The following is a 7,442-nucleotide window of genomic DNA, read 5'->3' on the forward strand; positions in this document are numbered from 1 at the left end:
GACAAGCAATTCCAGTCGGCAGAAGTTTAGTCACCACAGTTGCCCTTTTTCTTGCCTGGTATGGGTGTCCATAGTGTCGCCGTATCTTCTTGCTGCTGTTTATCATAAATAACCAGTCACGTCTTGAGACGTCGTGTGTACCATCTTGTGTGATTAGGATCTGCTCAAGCTATGATTGGTTCACAGTTTCTAGTAAGATGGGCGTGGCTATTTGTTTACCTTTTTTAGATTCGTTTTAGTATAGCGGTGTTACACATGAAGCTAACGTCTATGTTTGGTTAAGTTCAGGATATCTTCTTCTTCTACCAAACGATCGCAATAAATGTCTCCAGTTGTTTTCACATTTTGTGTTATAATGAAAGGGCTTCTGGGAGGCCAGATTTTGCCACGGATAGATTTATTTATAATTTATATTTTGTTATACCACGTTATTTTATTGTAATGTTGAGTTGTACAATAAGTCATTTATCAAGAACATACAAAGTAAAATAATTATCACTAATTTTTTTATATAAATATCTTAAGATACTTCTACACCAACGATGCCAAGTTTGTTCGCTAAAGAAAACAAACGAAGAATAAAGAAATACATGCTAAAAGAGCAAGGCCTTTCAAACTGTCTTTAGGTCTTGGGGGAAAGGTCTGCGTATTTTTTTCTTAGTAATGAATTGAGTCAATGAAGAGGTATCATTATGCTCCCCCCCCCTGATAGCGTAAAACCACACCCACTCTGTAGGTGCCTTATATGTCATGAAGATAGTATAGATGTATCCGCTTAGAAAACCAATCAAACCTAATCATAAGCCCCTATAAACAGCAAGGGGTGAGTTTGGTTCTGATTTTACTACTAAACCATAAGGTGTTATATCTCAACCTAGCGCTGCTAATACAGCTTGCATTAACTTTATACTCTTTATGGTTTGAGGAAACAACGGTATTTATTTATCACTTGGTGGTTCTTTTAAGAAATGCCGTCGCTCTGATGTTACTTTTTGCATTTACGATCTCGGCCATTTTATCGCATTTTTGTTTCATGATGAAGTGAATTTTGTCCATAAAATGACGTGTTTAAATAGCTTCCTGTCATTTCTTAAAATATTTCGCATGGATACGTTTTAATGTCCGCTTTACTTTCACACGAAAGCAGAAGTTTCCTAACTAAACTAAATAACTTGACTTTTGCAATAACTGAATAAGTTGAACTAACCATTATTACGCTATGCGTTTCGGCACCTTTGATGTCAGTGACGTCACTTAAGCACTGACAGTTTCTCGTATTTCTCAGCTTGCAGTTAAATGAAAACGCAAGGAGTTGAAACAATAAAACAATGGATACTCCTTCAATTTTGACCAAATCCAAAACCAGCCTTCGTTCCATTCGAGTAATCTTGGACAGAATGTTTGTTGTTTGGTCACCAGACGGAAGTATAAAATGTGCCCGCCAAATGAAACTGAAGAACTAACTGTAGTCCACGGTGTGGAATTAATCCGTGTTGGGCGCAAAAATGTAGGTCAACGAGTTGCAAAGCGGGCACGTTTTTTTTAATACAAAACCTTTTGTAAATATATTTTTATATTGGCTGTTTTGTTTGTCTGAACAGTGAACAACAATTTAAAATGAATATCAAAATACATGGCTTATAAAACTGCTTGATTTTGTTTATTCTGAAGACCATAAGAGCATAATGATCGAAACGTCAAGTTGTCACACAACCAGTTTTGGGTGAATAATAAAGATCCACAGAGAGATGTTTTACATGTATTACATAGACTAAATCTCTCGCTGAATTTGTTTATAAAATACACTACATAGAGTTGAAAGTAATTACAACTTACGCCTACACATTATCGCACAAACAAATTTGCATAACAGTTGTAAAACAATAACAAAAACATACAACAGCTACGCAAAACAAAACAAAATGTTTATCAGAGATCGGTGAGACTACCACCGATTTACGTTGATGGTCACTGGTTTTAATATTGCAAGCACTTACCTCGTGGTCCTTTCTCTATGCCTCATGTAACATCTTCGTGTAAGGCCCTATTTATCACCAGCTGACAAACCTTACTTTGATAACACTTAATCAGGGGTGATTTATCTTATTATCATCACCGGAAAACCAACTTTTCATGAAGATTCTCCAGAACACATGAGTTTGGTAATCTGAAATGTCGCCATATATTCAGAAACCACATGTTGGAAACCTTTGCCCCCCCCCCCAAAAAAAAAAAAAATGAACTAATGAGATAATATACTAACATTAATATGAGGAATATTAATCTGCCTCAAATGCTCTTCTTGGAAATGTGTAAATCCAACTTAATGTTTCTTGCAATGCAATACAATTCTAATTATCACAGACCTAAATGTCGTTCTATGCTGCGTTTAATTTAATTAAGATTAATTAATTGCTTAAAGGGTAGATATTGCTCCTGAAATCTTGAGCATGATGCCAGGTTTTATGAAGGTTTGTTTTATGATCACTTACTTTAAAACTTTCTAAGATTAATAGTGCTTTTATTTTATTAAATAGAGCTTTAACCAAACCGGTTCACACAAGGTTCATTTGGATTTTTATCATCTGCATTATTTTGTTGCGTTTACAGGGTGGATTCAAGAGTCAACTGGAGAAAGGGCGTGGCTTGTTTCTCTTAGAACGAGAGCCATTGAAAGTCAGGATGAGAGGTAAGAAACTTCTCTTTGATGTTATGATTTGTCGTAACTTTATACCCTATTGTCTTACTCATGTCAATCAATCATGATGCTTTATGGTGGTACCGAACAGTACCCGCATGTATTGTTCCTTCCTTGGCATAAAACTTTTACTTCCTAAAATGCTATTGTTCTCCGAAATCCGTCAATTTCGTTGACACATTACCAATAACATTGGTCTTATATTTTGGTAATTTGGCGCGATAGTTTTGTCCGGATACATTCATCAACCCGAGCAGACAAAATGACAGGTGTCCAGTAGCTACCCTGGCCTAAGTCTAGTGCCCAGACGGGAACCATTGAAGTTTTAAACCCAACAATAATGACACCTGCTAGATCAGTGACGTCATGACGTCAAGCTCTGCGAATGGAAGCTTTAAGAGAAAGTCTTGTGAAGTGAAGATAAAAGATGGCGCAACATTAGGTCGCCAGACGCGATTTCTGTTGAAAGTCACTCGTCTGTTTGGATGAGTGTACTTGACAATGACATCCGCTTATGGCCTACAAGCTTCATCGTGCACTGTGTTGAAAACACTTCATTCTGACTCAAGATCGACAACAGTTTTAAAAATGAGTTGTTCGCATTTCTCTGTGTGGTGGACAGGATTTTATACATCATGGTTGATTCAGGGCGATTGGTTTGATTAGATTGACTTTTAAAATTGTGTTTATTTCAAAATAAATGATGAGGTTAAACCAATCATTCCGATATGTCTCTCAATGTTAATTTAGAGGAAAATGTGTTTGGATTCGTAAATACTTTAATATGAAATTCGAAATTAATTGCTCATTGCACACTAAGTAAGAAATATATAATATGAACTATGCACCGCTCTTAAGACAACTGGAACACCGTTTTACATGAATCCCTCACACTACACGCTGCGTTTCTCAAAGACTACTTGAATGAATGTATCGAACACATCCTAAACACTGCTGCCTTTTCCCGTGAACGTTTTAACTTGGCTGTCCTGAAGTCACCGGACGAACAAAATTGGTTAACACAACGGGAAATTAAATCGGTGTAAGTTAAATGGATATGTGGTAAAGTAATTTAACGTTCCAATGAATTTGGTTCTTTACCACCCCCCCCCCCCCCCCCCCACCAAATCACATCAAGCAACACACACTAATGTGTTTAATTAAGGAGTGGCTTAACCGAAAGAGGGCGCTAACCTTTTGCGTTTGACAGATTGGTTCAAAATAGGAGGGTGGTGACTTTATTAAGCGCTTTGCTTATGGAATATTTCATAAGGATAATATGTGTAGGGCTTAAGAATATATAAGATGCAAACTGAAGACTGTACCATTGAATTTACAATATTGATTTGTTAGGGCAGAAAAAAGCATTAAAGCAAACTTACTGTAAAAGAAATCGATACCCTATCCATTAATATGACAACTTTATCACAGCTGATCTTTTAAATGGAATTATAGTAATCGAACATTCATTTTTACTGAATTTAGCAATCCAGATTTGTCCCAAATGAGCTTCTAAAGCTACAAAGAAAACAAAAAGTACGTTTAATTATGTGGGAAGGCCCGGCCAGATGACCACCCCTCCCTTGTGCACGGTTTCCACGCCCACTCGGGAGTTATAACAATGAATATTACTTGAATAGTAGAGACTTGATGACTGTGATATTGGGGACGGTGAGCTACCGCTAAATCCCTCGTCCGTCTGTCTGTCGTGAGATAGGGACCCGTAGAGACATCGTGTGTCTGTCAACAGCACTGAGTCAAACACTTTGCAATTCCACAAACACTCGTCATATAGTATCGTTGTCGCCTTACCTCTCACGCGTACTGTGGCCCATTTCGAAACTATGGCTTTGGCTTTGAATTCGGCTTCAGGCTCCGTTCCTCGTCTGAAGCCCTGAACGCGTACGGAAAGCACGCGCAATTGTCAAAACACAACTGCGGGGCCAAGCGAGCCGAATCCGGAGCCGCCCATGGGTTCGAAAAGAGCCTATGAGCGTGCTCACGAAAAGAACACCAGATTTTTTTTTACTTTGACAGTCTCGCTTTGGTTTGGAGCATGACATCAAAACCTTGAATTTCATAAAAAATTACTTATGTTATGAAAGGCAATCTTCCCCAAGCTCTTTGAGCTTCTTGAAGTCAAAATTGAGTGTTAAAACGTGTCAGTAACGCATCCATAGATTATGAAGCATTAGGCCTTACCTGTTCACTCATTGGATTTGCAATCCGCCAATTCATTTAAACGAATATTCAAATAGTAAAGAACGAACTTTCGCATTCAGGCATAATTCAACTATGATTTTACCAGCATTTTGTCATCGACAAATTTGCAGACAACTAAAATCTCGTCCTGGGGTTAGAATCTATTAATAGCATTTTGATAATGAAAGACGATGAAAACAAGCAATTTGATTTAAGCAAACTTTTCTCTAACCATCTGTGAGTAAATACTGACGCCTTTGAGTAGTTATCTTTGCAGATGTCCAGTTTATTTATAGTAACAGCTACTTGGAAAACAGAGCCAGTGTCTGAAAAAAGTTTGGCCAGCACATTGGCATGGATTCAACTTTGTAAGAGTTGAATTGAAACTGACGTTCTGCGTCTATCAGTCGCGCCTATCATTGTCCAGTGGCGAGTAGTGCGCCGCCTAGCCGCCCTGCCCGCCAGGTGAGTTTGAAAACTACCAAATGAAATTAATTTATCAAATCCTATAGGGACATAGGTAAAGCTTAGGGCTAACTGGCAATCAGCTGGTGCATGGCTAATGTAGGCCCAATGACAGGGGCTTACTTAGATGGCTTTAGGGGCTTTACACTGCCGTGGGGCAATGATGAAGATTTCCCCGGTGTCGGACGTTCCATTGAATCGGGGACATTGACAGACACTTGGCCTCTGATAAAATGGAAGTACGTCTAAGCCTTCCTATATACACCATTATTCAATAATACAAAATCGACAACGAAAGCGGAAGGACGGGAGGAGAGTTTAAATTAATTTCACTTTTAAAGTTGAAGAAGCTGTGTTTGTCTTTGCCGTTCATTGTTGATCGCACTGGTATCCGTTTTACTTTGGCACATAAACTATAGACCCCTTTGTCCCGGGGCGGGGCGGGGCGGGGCGGGGCGGGGCGGCCGGGGGAGGGGAGTACTGGTTTGTCGCATTGAGGGGGGGGGGGGCATTTCAATCTAGAGTCAGAACCTGGGACTCACAACTGCCTCGATGTAATGGTTCTACCCCCATAGACAGCGAGTCTCAACTCGATACAACACACACCGTTTGGCTGTGACACAAATTACAGAACCCGTCCATCAACAAGCAAAGCCCTTACTGAGGACACGGTGATCAAGCTGATGCCATAGAAGATCTAGGCGTAACGCCAGACTGAATGTACAGATTAGCAATAATAAACGTCTTGCCTCTTAAAGCTTGAAGCACACGAGAGTTTGTTTAGGGTGGTAACTTTCAATTTACGGTAGATTGATATATATTTCCTTCCTGGTTGGAACCGCAAAGTACATTTTACCTTCAAGATGTTCAGATTGGGATATAGGAACCCACTTCTCTATAAATGAGGATATCAATGGTTCCCAGTCGAGATGACGGCCTTCCGGTATGTCGTAGGGTTACCACCCTAACTATCCACTTCGAGAAATACTGAACCCTTGACTGGATACTTTGCTCAAATTGAAGCTTTCCCAAAATCAGGAAACCCTGAGGTGGAAACGATTAACACCTTCTGTTTCAATTCAGTGAGAAGTGTGTTTTTATATAAATGTTATGATTGATTGATTGACGTGACGTATGACAATTACAGCTGTGAGGATTGAGGGACCTTTTGGTTCATTTTTTCCTGCTTACCATCTATCAATACAACATAGACGGCACCAAGAAGAAACTATACCTAAATATTAGCGGACAACCATGTGTAAATCTCTTTGGAGTGAGTGTTGGCTCTCAAATGAGCCAGTCTGGTCTCGACGTTTCGAACAGTATACTCTGCTCGTCTTCAGGAGAATGCTGGACTGCAGGCACTGTTGCACATCTTTATTCAGTCAATACCTCTAATGATGTAACCACCAACCCACTTATGACATAATGATTTGTTTAGCATCTTACTCACGACTTACGGAACTTATCAATCTGTCTTGCGCGTTATAGTCAATACTCATAACCGTAGCCCCCTCCCAACCACCCTCCCACCCTCCAACACCCTTTCTTTTGGCTCGACTGGAGCCTGATTTACATTGGCATGGTGCCAGACCGGTAGGGTAACCTAATCCCACTTTCGACTTGACAGTTTGTAATATGTATTGATAATGGTGCAACAATGGTTTCAGTTTTTTCATATAATCTGTCGAAGATACCTTGTGCGAAATCCTTGTTTGTTTAGTTCAATAAAACGAGCGAAAACTATTCCTATATTAAAAGTGTCTTTCAAAGTCTATGTCCTTCTCTATGATCAACCCAACTTGAAAAAAGTTCAGATCTATTTATTTCCTGTTACCTGTTCATGTTTGTTGTGTTGTCATTTAGCCTTCGAGAAAGACTCTGCTAGGGTCGAAACGTCAGGCCATTAACTATTTTTTGCATTTATACTCTCGGTCCATTTGGTTGGTAAGTTGTTTGCAACAGCTAATTCTATTTTCTCATCTATTTATTTCCTAACATAATCAAGACAAAAGAAGTGCAGAATATTCAAACTGAAGACAATTTGTAGACATCATTCTTGGCACAAGAATTGTAA

The sequence above is a fragment of the Asterias amurensis genome, chromosome 7 (genome assembly GCF_032118995.1).
Source record: "Asterias amurensis chromosome 7, ASM3211899v1".
NCBI lineage: Eukaryota > Metazoa > Echinodermata > Asteroidea > Forcipulatida > Asteriidae > Asterias > Asterias amurensis.